The following is a 19,270-nucleotide window of genomic DNA, read 5'->3' as shown; positions in this document are numbered from 1 at the left end:
ACATAAAGATCTCGTAACAGTTACAAGGTTAAAACCCTCACATCTATTATTTCAGATATCAACACAGATCTATCTCTACAGAAGCATGCATGCACACGCATACACATACATTTACACACACCATGCTGAAAGAAAGGACTCTATAACGCAACACTGCCAAAAATCCAGAAGGGACCACAGTGCTTCTTAAATACTTAACCTGGTAAGGAAGGAAAATTAAAAAATACGTAAGATATGGCCAGTTTCTGATACTAAAGTTCATTTAAACATTTGGGAAAAAAGGATTTCAGAGACTTTGAATTCAGACATATTTTTTCCATCATCTACCTTATACATGAACAGGTACACAGGCTATTAAATAAGAGGTCTCGCAGGTGGGCCAGCAACAGGCTCTCACTTGAGCTGAGCAGCTTAGCATCTGATTTTGTTCAAGGGCATAGGCACTCCTACAGATTCCAGCAGGAATATTTGTTTACACACAATTAGGTACAATCAGGAGTGCTTTGATGAAGCCTGGAAATTGCAGAACTGAGTCTAATGACAACTTCTTACCCTCATACAAAATGCTGAGCTCATCTTCCCAAAAACCTATAAAGTCAGGAACTGATGTGGCAGAGCACTAAGCAACCATAGATAAAACATTTTTTCTATAGCCAGTGATGTTAAAAATTTAGTCCAATTGGTTATTTGCAAGCTACATTTGTTAATTTTGTCTTATCAACTATATGCAACCCATCACAGAAGTTTAGTTTTGAGGTGTTTGGGGGTTTGTTTTGTAAATTTAAGCAGCATAGAGACAAATAACAGGGAAGAGAAGTGCTTTATGCATACATAGCAGTTAAATGTTCTAATTTGTAACAGAATAACTTAAAATACAAAAGGCAAGCCATTGCCTACCTTGGAATAGCAATTAATTCTCTGCAGAGTTACTGTAATTTGATTTGCTCAACTTAACCCAACATTTGAATAGCACTGCATCTGGATTAAGACCATAGAAAACCCCTTCCCAACTCCACAAAACTTCCAACCCATTCCATTGATGTGCCACTTTGAGCACATTTAGAGCTTAGCTTCAGCTAGAAATTCTGAGGCGTTTAGGAGTTATGTCAGAATAGCCCACTCACATCTCAAATCATCAGAGCAGTGAAACCAAGCTCTAAGTATTTTAAAGCACCCAAAATAATGCTGTTCTGAGACTTATTGGGACAAACTAGCACAACCAACATTCAAAAACCAGTACCTGAAGGTAAAAAGAAAATTAAACGGGTTTTATCAGTTTTGCTCTCCACACTGAATGAAAAGAAAAACAAGTAACTAGCACACATCACTGTGCATCCATTTTTCTTAAATCCCCATAGTTGTAACAAGATGTATGATCAGTAATAGAAAATAAAGCACATATCTTAAGAAAATATAGGCTTTTGACGTATTCCTTTATTTACTGAACTGTATTTACTGTTTTCAGTAAACAAAATCAGTATTTAGTGTTCAATATACACTGAACTGTGTGAAAACTTCTACCAGTGTCTTTAACTTCAGCTCCCTGCATAGGTGCGAAAGACCAAAAGCCTTCAGCTCCCTACACTGGGGAGTTTATAGTGGTTCATTCACATGAACACACTTACTAACAAGATTTTACTGAGTCTTTTATATTTGGTAGAATCTTTATCAAGAGCTAAAATTTTAGCACGGTGGGCAAGGGGGGGAAGATATTATTTGTTAGACTGCGTTTTCCTAGGTACCATAATTATTTCCAATCAAACTGTATTTACCATAAACGTACCGTATTTGGTTGCCATGGTCCACTGAATTAATTTGCAAAATTCAGGTTCTACAAGATGATGGTTACCTTTAAAACAGGTTTTACTGCAGGCTGGACTGGATGGGAATGGGCAGTTCAGTAGATAACTTTTTTTGGTTTTGGTATTGCACCTCCTATTCCACCCATGGCACCATGAGCCATTCAACTGGTTAACACTACAGAAACCCACTGCAAAAATCTGAACTCTGGCAATCAATGGATTCTTGTTCTCTGCAAGGGTCAAAAATCAACAGGGTTATTATTACAGAGGAAAATTCATCTACCCATTGAAATCACACTGGCAAGCTAGGCAAAACTGTAATTATAGGCCATAGTGGTTTTGTATTTGGTGTCTTCCTCCCAACCACTGAGAGTAAGCTGAAACTTTTTTAACAGTAAACATGGGGGTCTCCGAATCAACACTTCCACACTTCCAAGTATGTTTACTCCACACAACACAAAAATATGAAGACCAACTTTCGTCACTACCACATACCTTGTTCAGAGTGTCTCTGCTTGAGCTACGACCAGCACTGCCTGCCTCTGGGGAGTCCAATTTTGTTCGTACACAGCAGCTATGCTTTTGCTATTCTCTGCAGTTTGTTTCCAAACAAAACCTGTTTTGCTATCGGCAACCGCTATTAGAGTATGACACCAAAATCTGGTTTAGGATTTTTCTATTCATGCAATGACTTACAGAAAATTCTATAATCGAAACTCATTAAGTTCCTGACCCTTCCTTCTCCTCTTTACAAACACTATGGTGTTGCCAAGTAACCTTTTTTCTACATCTTAGCTTAATTTCATCTCTTATTCAGTAGTGCTTACCTACTAAGTATTTGAAAGTGAGATACTGAAGGTTATTGTGTTCAGCCCATCAATTTATCTTACTCAAAATAGTCCTTCAATAGAAACTTAATAAAAGTGGTGTTATTGCCAGTCCTAAAGGCTCGCGTTCTTTTTGTCCACAACTACAGTACGGCAAACAGTAATGTGAGATTTCTCTTTTTCACTACATCAGGAGAGGATTGGCCTTGGAACTTCTGAGATCAGCTGCCACAGTAGGCGAGGCGCTACCCTTTCACAGCTTTTGGCGACACACTGCTGCTCGCTAGCAGGCTTCTACCCGGGCTGTGAACGTCATCCCTTCTTCTGGTGGTCTGCTCACCTCACAACCCAACATCTGGGGATTACAGATGGGCATTTCTAAAAGCTCTGTAATAGTTATGCATCTGACCCTCACTGCGACTCAAGAGGAGATAAAAATTATTTCAGACCTGCCCACCACCAGTCCCTGCTGAATCAGAGCCCATACCTGAGAAGTTCAACATATTCTTTACCATTTGCTCCAAACACAGTGCATCCACCTAACTCTGACACTCTCCGTCACCACCACCACTTTATTTTTTCAGTATTCTTGAGCTGGCAGACTGAAACACTTTACAGATTATTTGATCACTGCATTTGAAAAAGCATGCTCACAGAAAGACACAGAAAATGTTATTCCAGAATAATTTAAATGTTCACGTTAGGATTAATACAGCAATCAGGAAAATGGAAAACGACCTAACAAAATAGCCAAGTATCAAAATGACCGAGGAATTTTTTGCCTTAAGTTAGTAAATTATTTTGGGCATCTAACTTCCTTTACAGACAGCTGCTAATAGGTACTTGTCTATCCTAAGATATCTTGCACCTTAGAAAATCAGGCACTTAAGTGTTTTTTCAAAAGTTTATGTAAGACCAAGAATGAAATCCCGTGAGGCTGTTGAGCAATGACTGCTTTCTAAGATCATGACAGTAATGTAAGATCTGTCACATTTAATGCATTTATGACAAGGGTTTATAAATCAGAAGGGACAATGTAATCTTCATGCCCTTCTATAAGGACCTTGTTTATCAGATAATTACTTGGCTTTACTAAACTGCCCTTACCACCAGTTGTTCTCATTTAGAGTAAGAGTCCCTCAGGTACAAACCTCAAATTTACAGTTCCTCGCACGTTGCTGCAGCTGAATCAAATGGCAACGTAAACCAGGCTCCGATTTGGCTTGCTCAGCTATCGCTAACCAGTATCTTCCTCCAAAACCACGGTTCCCATGGCACTTCCAAGACAGCGGGGTGGCGTAAGCAAGCAAGCCGAGTGCTGCCCCTCGCCCTGCCAGATGTGCATACAGCAGCCCAAGCGTGGTGCTGGCTGGGCTGCTGGCACCCGGCACTGCTCCCAGGGACTGCACGGATTTGGAGTTGTACGCCCTCCCTCATCCATCAGACAGCAAATTTTGTCACGGCTTTACACTTTAAAAGCAGAGATTAAATAAATAAGCGACAATAAGCGACACAGAAGTTATCGAGGAGATTTTGACAGTGAGGCAGGAGGGCTGAATTCAGAAACTCACAGAGGAGGAAAACATTGGGCTCTTCACATGCACGGAGGCAAAGGATTTGATATAGGATGTCACGCTATATGGAACAGACATATTAGCTATGTATTTCAGCCCAAGCTTACGCTAGTTACTCATAGCTGTCTCACAAATCAGCAGCGTTAGAAAGTACCTCCGAGACAGAACGGGCAGTGCAGCCCTCCGAGAGACATAGCTGCAGGCAGAATTACACCGAGACCCTCTTTTCCAAGAAAATTTAGAAAAGACACAAGCATCATTTCTCTGAAAGAAATAAAAGTTTTGATTGCAAAGGATAATTCTGCATGGGTGAGTTCGAATGCTGAAAATACAGGGCTCTGCCTGGGTTAGCCACTCCCCGGGAATGCCTGTGCTTAGAGAACTGAACTCATAGCCTTTTCACTTCCCTGCTCTCTCGGGTTTTGAGATATGCAGACCCCAAATCCCCTCTTACAGAACGATTCCCAAGAAACCAATTCATCCGTGAAGACGGAATAAAAATCTTAAACATTAAGCCAGGAAGAATTTCCAGTTCCCAGGGTCGAATAAATCACTCAGATGAATGTAGCACCTATGCCGGACAAAACATTTACAGATGCCGAAAATCCCTCCCCCCACCCCAAACCCTACAACTCAAACCAGCACTATTACTGCTTACAGTCCACTACTTTTTAAGATGGTTCTGTTGGCTTTCCTACAGGTGAACAAGTCAGCAGTCAGCGCGGAAGACCACGTAACTTTACTCCTTCCCAGGCTCACCAGATGCATGAAGAATGGTCCCGTGACGTAAGGGCCCGTGTTCTTCCCAGACTGCGTCACATCGTACGCTGTCTTTTCATCTCCTAATAATTCCTCCATTGGGTTATATGTGTGACTGAATTTGTGGGTTTATTTTCTGTGACATCTAAATTAGTATTCGTTATAGATCCATTTAAGCACAGACTTCAAGCCTGTGTACCACACAAAATCTGTGTGTGTTGTTGCACTTACTCTACTGTTTGGGGAGTCATTTGGAGACATGCTATCTAGAAACTGATCTATATTAAAAACATATCTGTATTACTAGCTTTTAAAGAAACACCTACTCATACTTGCTATGAATAGTCACAGTTTTCTTCATTTACAGTTTAGCTTCCTCTTGCAAAATCTTCATACTCTTCCTGCTACTCCTATTTTCAAAATTTGTAAACCAAATACTTTTTCAAAGAGCCAATTAGCTTGGTGTATTTATTTTAGGATTAAAATACAAACATTTTCTGCAAAAACACTTTAAAAAGTTTGTTTCTAAGTGCTGTTAGTTCCCCCTCCTCAGCTATAGGAGAGAATTTTGTTGAACTGGAAAACAAAAGCAATATATTTTCTACTTCTTCAGCCTTTTCTTTCTCTGAATTTGTACCTCTGTCTCTACGTATGATCCCACTGGCATGGGAAGTTCAGGAGAAGAGAAGAATGCAAATTTCTGTGAAAACTCCTTGCTACAGTATTTAAAGTATTTGCTACTGTAACCAGATCTCACAGCTTTCTTATACTGTGATATTTATTATTTCTTTTAGAGCAAGTCCCATGTCCTAGAATTGGGTGATCATGTGAGACCTGTGGCTTAATTATTTTTGTCAAAATAGATCAATAAGTCTCTCAGTTGAACAAAAATGCATGAAATGCATCTGTATGCCCTGCAGACATTCAAGAAATGGAATGGAAATAAAAGATGTGTAACTGTTCCTATTTAAAAAAAAAATCTCAGGACTATTAGGCCAACATCATAATTTTAGAACCAGTTTTTAATGCCACAGACCAGAAGGACTATATCAAAACCAAACTGCAAATGTGTCTACCATTTTGAAACAAAAAATTAACATCTGAATTCAAAGACTTCAGCTCAAAACGTTAACATAAGTCCTCAGTGCAGTGTCATTTAGTTCAGTTGATCAGGCTGATATGAACATGGACACATTACTAAAGACTTCATACACCATCAGAATAAAAACTAAAACTCCAGCATCAAGTGTGGAGCAGACACAGTGCCCCTGTTCTTCATTAGAACTTACTCAAAATCTTTTGAGCTGCTCCACTCTCCCAAAGCTACCAGGAAACAAGCTTTCCGTGCCTGGGTTGCTCTGCAACTGCATCGCCCATAGCTGTTCTGAATGCGGTTTCCCAAATTTGTAAGGCATTTTGGAAGATCCAGGCATTTTCTTTTTTCCTCTACTGAAGCACTTGTATTTCTTACAATTATCACTGTGACGGCACCCAACTCAACACCCAACTTTTCAACTCCCCTCCGTGCCCCAGCTGCAGGACGCTGGCAGCCAGAGCTGCAGCAGCGACGGCACGCATGGGGACAGCCTTCCCACACGTGCTGCCCGTCTCCGACACCCCACGGCCGGCCAGGCAGAGCAAGCACATCCCCTCGCACACCACGCTGAAACACCAGTGAAAGGGCCACTGCTGGGCACACACCAGAGCCGACAGCGCACAGTCAAGACCAAGGCTTTTAGGTGACAAAAAAAATCCAGAAAAGGGCAAATTACACTAAGGGAGGCTATAAGACTGTTGGGACAGTGACTGAGACCTCGGATTTTTTCCAAGGACTCACCAGGTTTTACCCAGCACTCACTCTCCTCTGCCGCAGGTCCAACCACCACCCATGCTCAGACCGACGCAGCCCTGGCACGCACGGCCGTGCCTCCCCAGCTGCTCGGTCCAGTTGGCTTTGCTCCCTGAACTGGCTCAGCACACTGTGTCCAACAGCTCCTGGCACCTTTATCTCCTCGAGTCGTCTCACCGTGATTGCCAGGGTAGATGCCGGTTTCCCAAGCACAGCTGGAGATCCCAATCCTGAATGAGACTCTACGTGATGAGGGCCCAGGCATAGGAACTGATGAAAAGGGGGGGGAAAAGTACATGCCTGGCAAACAGGGAAGAAGTGAAGGAGAATACCACATCCAGCTGACAATAACCATTTTGATTTTCTTGCTTAAGAAATCCTAGTACCCGTGGGTAAAGCCAGACCCCACAGGTTACCATGGCTTTCCTCAGCCAACAGGGTAGCAAACAAATTGGAGAAAGAGCCAGGTGGGGTGGTGGGACTGGAAGAAAACCCAGCAGGGCAAACACTCTGGTAACAGCAAGCCACAGAGGTGGCAGCGGTTGCTTCAGCCTAACACCTGCCATCAGGGAGGAGAGGTAAAAGCCAGCGCACCAGGTAAGAAAACGACTGCAAGTCAGCAACCTCTACATGGCCACCTCGGCACCTCTGCCTTCCCCTCCCAGGAGCTCCATTCCCACACCCGCCTCCCATTAGAGAGCTCACTGGATGTTCTGCCCCTCCAGACGCACTGTGCTAACGCTCCTGTGCCAAGATCTGCGGTCCTGAAAATTCACTCTCGTCAGTCAAGAATTATTATCACTTCGTAACTTGAATTTAAAAAGTCCAAACAAAACAGGCCTTTTACAAATATTTTTGAGGCTGTAGTGACTATTTTATAAAATGGTTTGGCAAATGGATTAACTCCTCAGTATTTATAACTCATCTCCTGATTTCAAAAGGGAAACTACAAACACTTTGATGGAGGGGACAGGCAGGTTATCTGATCATGTTGTCCCCCCCCAGTGAAAGGTGAACAGTCTGCAAATTCTTACGGTATAAATTCAGCACATCATACAGATATCCAGACACCTCCAGCCAGAAAAATACATACATGCACATACACAGAACTGATTTTGTGATACAACACATGCTGAATGATACAAAGCCAAATACTCATTTTCTCTCAATAAACACAATGAATGCCAAAATATAGTATTGCTTTACTTGGCCACTGTCAGCCATTAATTGTTTAAATCATATGTATTAGTGCTTTTGTTAACTTGACTCTGTCTTCCAGTATGGTCAAACACCAAGAAAACATCTGGTTTCTTCTCCGACTAGAAAGGGATGCAAATACCTTTCAACACTCTCACTGGTAGATCTTACTTGTACAAGCACACGTGTCTAAGAACAGACTACCCCAAATTACCTAGAAAGCCACACCTCTTCTGGAAACCTCCATGTACATGTGTCACCCATCAAAACCTTAAGAGAGAGTTCTGGAAACTGTAAAACAGACGTCTGATATTTATTTCAGAAACAGCATTAATTGTGTCTCGGCACAATGGGGGGGGGGGGGGGGGGGAAATTACATTTACAAGCCCACAGGAGGATTCAATGCACCACTCAGCAGCTTACTGCTAATGTTTCCAACAATTACAGCTGCAGGGAAATGATGGATCTTTTTATTACAGGTTTTGGAGCTGCTTTACTTCCAGTGAGATTTATGAGATTAAACAGAAAAGACCTATATTATCCACTGTCATCATTTGGGCAAACTTTAAAAAAAACCCTCCTTTATAAGGAATTTGTAGCAATACATCTTCTCAGCCCGATATAAACCTCAACTAATTAAGAGTCCAAACTCTGTTAATCCCAGATTCTAGTCAGTAATAAAACCAGAAACAACTAAAATCCAGATTTTCTATGGTGTTCTTTGGGGGCAAATAGTCAGCTGGTCTCTTTTTTGAAGTACCTAACCTCCTTTGATATTAATGGGAATTCAGAAACTGAATTGCTTGAGAGCTTCTGAAAATCCTAATAATCATCCCTTTGCAACCGAATTTTTAGTCAATGAAATACCTTCTAAAATTTAGGTATAAGTGGCATACCAAAGGTTAGAGAAGCAAAACAGAACTGAAAACAGTATCAACACCAGTATCAGCATCACTCGAGGGCCCAGACAGAAGTTTCATTTTAGTAACACAGTAAATTCCCATTTTTATGCTGGTATGGCTTCAATTAAAAGTCATTAAGAAGCACTTTCCCCACATTCTTTTGTTGTTGTTGTGGCAATGCTATAAATTATGCCTTACCCCCATCCCAAAAGAACTCATTTGCTGATAAAACTGCACCTACTAGGAAGGTATGTCAATAACCCCTCTACACTGAAACCAAATTTTTATTTCCCTACTATAAGCTCTACAAACACAGACCCATTAAATATACTCAGAAAGTACAATCTGGCATCCCAAACCTGCAAGAGAAGTGAATTTAGATCCAATTTTAATTTAAAGGACGTCTTTGTATCTCAGCAAGAGTGAGGCTAAATTAATGTGTAGTATCCCTCCAATCACTTCAATTGCACAAGTCATAAAATGGGGTGGACTTATTTCTAGGGTGAAAACCACCGAGAAGGCTTTTAGCCCTTGCTTCAACAGTAAAACAGTTTTTCAAATTGTAATGCAAAAAACCCCTCCCCAAAACAAAGAGAAGCAGATCTCCAGGGTAGATTAAATTTAATTGGTTTTGCTCTAACTTGACACATCAAAAATGCCATCTTTCTCAGAAATTAGGACAATTTTGGTCAGAGGGACAACTGTAGAAAACTAATGAGATGACTTATAATCACAAGGTTCTGTCAAAAAAAAAATTGTATAGGCATGTGCAGCATATACTCCATTTTTGATGCCCATTTGTATTAAGAATAAAATCTGGAATGTCCTAAAATGTACAGAATTCATAAGCATAACTCAGTACTTTTTCTTGGAGGTGATAAATTCAGCAAATACACAGTAACTCTTATGCAATAAGGCAACTGGACAACTGGACTTGAAGGCGCACAAGATTTTGAGAACTGATTATCTTTTAGAATTTGCTACCAAATCTGAAATCTACCTCAGTGTTTCAGAAACAAATACTCAGCATTTAGACACCCACATGATTAAGCCTAGAATGTTTGCAGAAAATCACTCAAGGTTGGTTCTGATTCACACCACACACACACACACCCCCCCTTCCCCCCATACATTTAGTCTAAAGTATAGTAACTACTTGAAATTTCACTGACTTTCAGCTCAGGAAATACAAGTGGTGTTCTTCCTTAATCCACAAGTTAAGTATACAGAGCAAGTAAGAAACTCTGCACTTAACCTTATCAATCATTTTACTTTCTGACCTGAAGGTAACACCCTCTCCAGGGATGAGAGGCAATTCAATTTCCATGCAAGCAAAGCGTTAGCCCTCTCCTAAACAGAGTGCTAATCATGAGTCTCTCTGCTGCTCTCTCTGCCTTATGATTTGACTTCCACAGGCGTGATGAACTGAGTCCAAAAAATCTGTTCAAAGGAAGGACAATTCATGCTGGGCGAACGCCACCAGTTCCCATTTTTAAGCTACGAAGGGCATAGAGTGCCATCAACATGCCTATGAAATTGTCACTGATATCAGTAGGAGACTGGTGAACAGAGTGGAACATGTAACTCAAATAAAAAGAAATTTCCTAGTATTCATGCAGCATGAGATACTATTTTAAGGAAGTAAATTGGCAGACACTGTACGGTATCTACAAAATCAATTTGTGGATCTGAACCAGTACAAAAATCTGTCTCTTTTAGGATGTATAGTCTCTCCTGCACCTTAGCTCTACAAACTTTTTGAAGATATTGGTAATAAAATGTTTCCCATTGAAATCTGGGCATCTAATTCTATTTTCCTACTAAATGAAAGTCTTCATAATAGCCATGCTGTCTTAAAAGGCCTTTTGCCACTCAGTCTCACATATACGAATTATTTCAGCCCTTGTCAAAGCTTTCAGCCTCTAGCTCCTCTTAAGGTTTAAGAAGCCTTCTGCAAAGAATAGACAGCAATTTAGCTCTCCTTCTAAAGTTAAGTCCTTGTTTTTAATAGGAATAGAGAAAGGAGATTATTAACTAGCTTCTACCAACACCATAATACAGGTTCCTACTCAGCATCCAGGTTACCAAAAAGCTCAGTACTATATTAAAATGGTTGACTGAAAATATCTAAGCTTTCATGTTACATAGTCACACAGCTGGCCTAGTATTTCTAAACTCCTAGTAATTGCTTTGCCACAAATTTTGATACCAGTCATCCCTCTCAAGCTCAACTTCAATTCTAAATTTAGACTGGCAAGAGATCTGAATCAGTCTCAGGATGTATAGAAAAATATGAATTTACTTTGTATAATTTTCTTTTAAGTATGGAGGGGGAAAAAAAAAAAAAAATCACCAAAACCAAGTTCTCTTAGATATGCTCTGAACCCTTCACAGTAACTTTGCTGAAGACACAGAAACATAAAAGATTACTTTGGGCATCAAATTCCACTGGAAAGAATTTTGCACTTTTATCTTTCTGTCCTTTATCTTACTAGTGCAATTGTCTTCATTACAGCTAACCACCGTCTCTCTGACATACATGGCTAACATGAAACCCAGTCACAGACAGAACTGGATTCCATCAACAAAATGCTGCAATTCCTTGGTGACTGGATTGGAGGGCTGTAGTGTGCTGTACTGTAGATACTGAAAGCAGGTTCTTTTATTTGTAACAGATTGTGCCAAATACATCCCCAGCTAAAAAGATTATACCAGATAGCTTTCTCCCTCTTTTCTCTCTCTCCAGTATTAAACAACTTATGACAAGGAAACTGCAGGTCAAATAGTATACATTCCACAATATTTCAAGATACAAACATTAGTTCAAGGGAGAAAAAGCTTGGTAGATAAAGCTATAGCAGGGGGAGAAATAAAGTCTCATGTATGCATTAGCAGAACACTGCACTAATATAGCTTCAGCTGGAGATACTCCTTAGAAATGCACAATTCATTCTGACTTACTTTCTTCCCCCTTTATTTTCTTTTTCAAATCTCACTCATTACTTGGTGTTCTCATACACTTTCTCCTAAGCAATGCGTACTTATATGATAGAGGCTACTGAACTCAGCACCAATGCCTTCTTACAGGAGAGGGAAAAAAAAAGAAAAAAAATCTTATGGGTAAAAACCAGCACTGAATATTTTTGTTGTACCATCACTATAACTTGTTTATGGCATTTATTTGACACACATCACATTTAGACAATATTATGAGAAGCACTGCTGCATATATGATCAGGAGATTTTATCAATAATGTAGTTAATAGGCAGAGGGTTTGTGGGCAACCACAGTGTTACAGGTTATCCTAGAACATTTTTGTTTTGCTTATACTTCTATCATAAGAATTAATGACTTAGAAGTCCTCAGTGGGTGTATCTGGGACATTCATATTTATCAGAACTGTTACTGACTTCTGCAGTTAGCAATTATTCTTACTGTATTAAACCATTTATTTCCAAAGATGTATCCCTAAAATCAAATAAATCCAAAAATGAATTATAGTCAAGATAGAAATCTACCTCAGGGATACTTTTAGAAAACTCAATTTAAAAATGCATTTACTTTCGCTTCTATGCCAGTAACAAAGGCAGAGGGAAGAACAACAGAATCATTTTGATTTTAATATTTTCTACAAGTCAATTCCAAAGCCAAATCAGCTGAAACGCCTTAATATGCAGCTTCTATATGTGAATAGTAAGTAGTAAGGCGTTATCACATATGACTCAGAGGTTGTTGCTAATTGTACAAACCTACTTAGTAATCACTTAATATGCAACAGAACACAAGACCTTGAAAGCTCTGAAAATTCCATATGTTACACACTATCAAAATTTTGGTTCAGGTGGCAGATGTAGAAGTGCACTGCAGAAAGTAATTTCTACCCCAAATACAAAAAGCAAATACTTTGTAGCTTTGAAATTTAGAGAATGAGTATCACCATGAAAAGCTCCAGGGAGGGAAACAAGCTGCACCACGTAACATTTTACGATACAAAATGAGATGGGGCAATGTAATTTCACTTACGTGATTCAGTTAAAAGCGATGCAAATGCAATCTCACTGATTACACTTCAAAACAAAAGAGGGATTTTCATTACTTCAACCAATGCATTAGACATGTAAAAATTATGAAGCAGCCTATCTGCAGCAGAACAAATAGAAACCATCATTTCACATTTAGATGGGAATAACCAAGGTGGGCGAAATTCATCCTACTGCGGTGGGTGCTGGTAAGGCATAAACTGAATAACGCAACACTTAAGCTCACATAGTCAATGGTACATAAGGTCTCATGCACATAGATGAATTCCACCAAACTTGTCATTAATAAGCTAAAGAGAAATTATACCTCAGATCCCCTAAACCATGAGTAAAAAAAACCCCGAACAACAAAACAAAACACCAAAACCAACCCCACACCTTTTTAATGCAAAAGAATCTTTTGCATTGTTTTTACTTATCTTCTGGTTTCTTGAAGCTTGAGAATATAAGGAAGTTACTCTGAAGTAAGACAGGCTATGTGAATTAAAAGTACCATAGCTTTTCCTGTATGACTCCACAGGGAGTCTATTTATTAGACACAGTCCTGTTTTCTGATTTAGCTTAAGCACTTTAGTTCCTAGAGAATGAGTGTCCAACACCAAGAGGAATTTCAGAGTACCAGCTGCAGAACAGCCTTTTCTGTAGGAACTATCTTGAATCGGTTTCCCTATATAGATACATACTTAGTCTTGGTTTTCATCTTCATACTCCTCTCGGTACTTATAAGGAAAAGTAACTTAAATGCCTTTAGTATGTATTCTGATAATAAAAACTTAAGGAAAGCTTCAGCTACTTGAAAATTCACTGTAAAACTGACAAACTGGCAAAACCAAAATACATGAATACATGGAATATCAGTGTGCACTCATCATCAGTTATACTAATTTGGGAGGGTTGTGGGTTTTTTTTAAACAATCAAAACCATTTTTGCTTTCACTAAGAATATGTGTAAAATTGCACCCACCTACCCATCCGCAGTAATTTTCTCAGCATGCAAATGAAATGCCAGTTCTTTTTCCCTGTCATTATGGTGCAGGAAAAGATACCTTCCAGGGACAGACTATGACAGAATTCCACAACAGCTCTGCAAGGCTCTGGGGAATTTCATATTTAACAAAAAATATGTTTCTATGAGTTTTCAGCAAAAAAATCATTACTAGACATTCTGTAAAAGATATTAACTAAAACTTCCCGGCATTTTTGACAGGTGTATAACTATTAGGGTATTCTCTAAGTAAGGAAACAGGCTAATTCACTAAGTTGCTCTACGAGACCAAAAGAAACAAAAAAATAAACAACAGCAGCAACAAAAAAAACCAGCCAAAACCCCACAACTGTTAAAACCTGGGAACAGCTGTCTTAACCATTCCTTCCTTTACATCTGGATCCATTTGTTTTTTAGTGTTCTTTACATTTCTGCATTCTGGCTTGCCACTGAAATCTCCAGTTGGACAGCACGAAGAGCTTGTGCTCGTGCTTACTGAAGTCAATAAAGTCAAAGTTCACAGTGACCGTAACGGTACAGGAATGTGAGCTAAGTGAAACTATTTTGTTCACATCAATACTTAACAGCCATCTATATTAAACAAAATTAGCAGTTAAGATTCTTAGTTCTTTGACTAAAGTGACTAATTTCCTGCAACCTTTCTCCTCCTTCCTCCCTCCAAACTTTCTGGCAATCAAGAACAGACTTACAGACTGTTTCATAACGAGTACTGCCCTTAAGGGCAAAACTGGCAAGATACTTCAGTCTGTTCCAGAAATCCCTTCTGCAATTGATTATTCCATCTAGTTCTACTCTACTGGTTTACTTTGGCCTATAAAATCTTGAGCTCCTTCATCTTCTGCAGACTGTGAAGACTTGAGACTAACTATACCCCTTAAAGGGCAAAACTGTCTCTTTCGAGTATTAAGAAGCTCTGGTCAACCTGTCTTCTGCAAAAATCAATTGTAACTTTTCCTCAAGAATGGCTTTGTCTGCAGGCTGCTGTAGAAACGAAATGGTAAGATGCTCAGAGGCTTTCCAGTAGCCACTACTCTTGCATAAGAAACCATCTCTAGCACTTGCTTTTTTCCATTGGTATTACCTATAGTAACAAGGATCACATCTATTTCTCTCCTCGTCAAATAACATGTTGGATTTTTTTTTTTAAATAAAGATCATCTTTAACTGATCAAGAGAATATCATGCAGTTCCAAAGAGCTATGCTCATCTCACCCACACAAATGACATTTTTCTTGTCTGAAACGTCACGATCTCCCCAAAGACTGTTTCTCAACAAAGTAATACCTTGCTGTTACTATGATTTGATACCTGTATGCCCTTTACAGTGTGTCACCAAGATAGCAGCAAATACAACAGGTGTATATTTTTTGTAAAACAGCTAATTAAAGTGGCTGACAATCACTTCCACGTAGATCAGTGACATTCACTGTGTGACAATACCCTTCCTTATAAGCCACTCTCCCTCTGTGCAAACACACACCCCAAACATGATCCAGTAAGTCGCTCTGCCCTTGACCTTTGCTAAATAACCATGCCCAGAGAATAGCCTGAATTACAGACTTGCCATTGAACTATTTCTCAGTATGAGGTGACCTGCCAGGTGTACGTACCATCAGCTCCAAGACCTCAGTAAGCAGGGGTATGCCTATCTGTGCTCCACTGGGACAAGCCAACTATCCGAAGGGAGTCTAACCTCACAGGAATTTAACAAGGTCTCTGACTCACAGCATGTGCCACTCATTTTTCAGTTCCCAGCCTGACGGCAAAAATGCAATTCCAGTCCCAGCGTGGTAGGAACACGCTTGTATGTGGAGGGACAATTGCAGTACGGTACAAAGGGAATTCAGCCCTGGGACATTACGTATGGCCTGCCACCAGTTTAACAAGATGTCAGAGATGCTCACTGAGGATAATACAACATACAGCCAACTTTTTTATCTTGAAGTAAGTGCAGGGAAGTGCTGTTGACTGCACAAACTATGCTGTGATTTTCCACACCACTAAGAAAGTGTTAACCATGAAGACCTGTTGTCTCCTGGATTTTCCCTGATAGCTCCCAGCCTGTGATTCTCTCTTTCTTGAGTGTCCCACCAAGCTCTGACTCACGGGAGATAACAACTTGTATCAGGAAGCCTATCAAGACGATTGCCTTTACCATCCACAGATCTGGTAAAGGCCACTATTTGCAGGCTAAGAGTGTAAAATACACAAGCACAGACTTGGCCCTCCTTAAAAGTCAGAGCGTAGAAGCGCGAGTCATGAACTATTTCATAGGTACTTGTCACCAAAAAGGGGAAAAAAAGGCCACCTTCCTCTTCCACTAACCCAGAACCTATACTGTGAGCCTACAGACAGGTGGCTGGCCACGTCCTCGCAGCCGCTCCTCCTTTCCAGGCACGTGTTCAGTCAAACCTCTTTCCAACCCCGCTCACAGTGCAGCTGCACTGTCTCGAGCCAGTACTACACGTCAAGACTTTAAAACATCACAGCCTAGGAGGAACTCCTCACAGGACAGCTGTGCAGACCTAGACCTAGATGTAGCTGTTCTCCTGTGCCCACCTTGCCACTTCTCACGGTGTGACTGCTGCCCTGGTAGGTGTGTGGCCCCTCCACAAGCCGATTCAGCTCACCAGGCAGGCAGGTGAGTACAAGCACAAGTGAAGCAACAGGAGCACTGGAGCACAGCAGGAATGAAGGCAGTTGGCCGCTCCTTTCAGCAGAAGCTGCGTGTTGGACCAACAGAGCAATTTTCCTAGATGTTGAGTGGGGGTTTTTTCTTCCCATTAAGACAAAAGAAAAGAATCTCCTTGGTCTAATCAGAGTTTTCTCTATTTCCAGACACAGTTTGATCTCGCATCGTATGTTCGACTTCTAGGTGACTCCTTTTGTTAGAGATAGTATTAGGGTTGGATGGGAAACAGACTTCCTAAACAGACAAATTAAAAGCAAACAAACAAAATGAATGAAGGAAAAAAAGAAAAAAAAAAAAAAAGCAAAGCAATTAACTTTAATATGTTGAGATAATAAGAGCCCTGACTGGAGTTTCTTTATTGTGCTAAGGGGTTGTATTTCACAACCTTCTTCACACCTTTCTTTCCCAGCATCTCAGTCCTAACCGTCCAAACTTTTTTGTTACTCCTTTTTTTTTTTTTTGGTAACTTCCTTGAACAAAACTGTATCCTTACATGTTCTCATGTATTTATTCGAACTTTACAAGCAGCAAGTGACCATGCTGTATATGAAAAACAGTTATGCTCTGCTCAGTTTTACAGACTTTGCTTTTTTTTGTTTTCCTACAACCACTTCATTTTTTCCTAAGGGACACCCTGACATGAATGCCACATTAACTGCCAACTCTACGAGAAGAACATTTCAATCACCCATTACAACTAAGAATCAGACCTCTAAAGTCCTATGGCCAGATGCTGTTTCATGCCCTTCCAGTAACCCTGCAGCACGGCTATCACTGCCACTTCTTATCTTATCGCTGTTTCAAACATTGTCTGCTATGGTCAGACAAAGAGCCAGACCTAAACAATGATGTTAAATGAAGACTTCCTCCCAATGCAGTCTTGAACTTCTAATGAAACTGATCACTCCTTAGCAAGATAACAAACCACGTTGGGGTTTTACGTGCTTTAAAACTGAAGTCAAGAGAATGTCGAAAGCAAGCAAGCTTCCAGAGAACGGCAAAGCTATTACTGCATGTATACATTCTCTCTGGGCAACAGGTAAGCCAGCAACTATATGTATATGTACATAGATACACACATGTAGAAACAAATATACACCACATGGGTTTTTTGATTCCTTTGTTTTTTAATCACAGGGGGAAAAAAAGCTCAAATTCTCCTCTATTACACCTGGTGAGCAGAAAAAAAAAAAATAAAAATTAAAGGAGGCTTTTTTGCTCATTAGATTTTCAAAGGCAGCTGAAGTGGCTGGGAGTTTTCCAGAGTAAAGAACTCAACGTTTTTTAATTTAATTAAAATTCAGAAAATTCTGCACTAGAAAGTGATGTCAGTTAGAGAAAATTATTTTTGTAATGTTTTTATAACAGTAAAAGATCCAATATACATGAAACAAACAGAAAAAACCCTAAAGCCAGGAAGGAGCAAAACTTTTGCTTCCATAATTTTTCTCCATCTGGCTGCCTGCTGTCAAGAGTATAACCTTTTTTACCAGCATAATCTGTGTCCTCATTAGGTGGATCTGTTAACATGATTAACATTAGAACTATACTAACAAACTTCACTGAAATAGATTTGGCCTCTGTTCAGACTAACTGCCCTTTCCTCCAGGGGAGCCCCAGGTAGGAGCTCTAAACGAGGATTAAGGTTTTCAAGGAGAGAAGAACATCCTATCCAAGACTGCACAGGACAAAGACCACTCTTCATTCATTCCATCCCATCAGCACAGCCTCAAGTGGGACCACACTGAGTGCCTGCAGCTCCCCAGAGGCCTCAGTACCAGGGAAGGTCTAGAGACGCTATCCTACAGTTCAAAACGGGGTACTACTTCTGAATCCTTGCACCGACCAGCGCCTTGCATCGTCCTTCGTTGTGGCAACCCCAGCAGGACCGTTGGCAGCTCAGCGCTCTCCACGCTTTAAAGCACTACGCTGGCCCTGCAGAAAGTCATATTCCCACTGATCTCCATAGGGGCGCTCAGGCCCTTCAGGATGTAGAAATTACCTCAGATTACTCTTGTAGCTTTGAACAAGAGCGGGGAATTCTTTACATCTTGTTTGGAAATTACACAAAAGTCTCGTGGGTTCATTCCAGCTTTGCAATTCACCTACACAGTGAACTCTAAACCATCCGACACCACAAGACACACAAACCAACGATTTCATGGCTACGTCTCCTTGAAGTAGTTCTGCAAACGAAATGCAAAGTCAGCCGTAGGTTGAACACAAGTCCACTACTAACCAGTGGGGGTACGCAGTTTGATACTCCTGCCTTCCAGCAGCAGTGCCAGCCTCTGCAGCCCCCAGCCCTGTCCCGCTGTGGCTGGCTCCTGCTTCAGCAGTCTCCCCTCTTGTGCCAGAGCAACTGTCTGCAGGGACGGACGGTGAACAGGACCGGAGAACTCAACCGGGCTACACAGAGTTTCTCTCCCTCTCACTCCAGGGGATTATTCTGAATTCCCAATTATGTTACACGTACAACACAGACACGTCGGAGAACAGAACAGCAGTGCAAAGGAGTGAGGGCTATTCAAGTTGGCAGTATCACCACCCCAAAAAAAACAGGAAGCAAAAAAGCCCTCATAAAACCGTGGCTTCACACACTCATTGTCATTATGAATTTA

The 19,270-nt window shown here is 40.6% G+C and overlaps 1 protein-coding gene across 3 annotated transcripts in view; it reads right to left on the bottom strand.

The window, feature by feature from the left end:
* Positions 1-19,270, bottom strand: part of MPPED2 (metallophosphoesterase domain containing 2) — a 110,052-nt gene that overhangs the window by 70,643 nt on the left and 20,139 nt on the right. The gene's annotated exons all lie outside the window — the stretch shown is intronic.

Source organism: Accipiter gentilis, chromosome 17 (genome assembly GCF_929443795.1).
Source record: "Accipiter gentilis chromosome 17, bAccGen1.1, whole genome shotgun sequence".
NCBI classification, from domain to species: domain Eukaryota; kingdom Metazoa; phylum Chordata; class Aves; order Accipitriformes; family Accipitridae; genus Astur; species Astur gentilis.
Note: the sequence above shows the minus strand (reverse complement) of the source record. Positions and strands in the feature narration are given on the sequence as shown.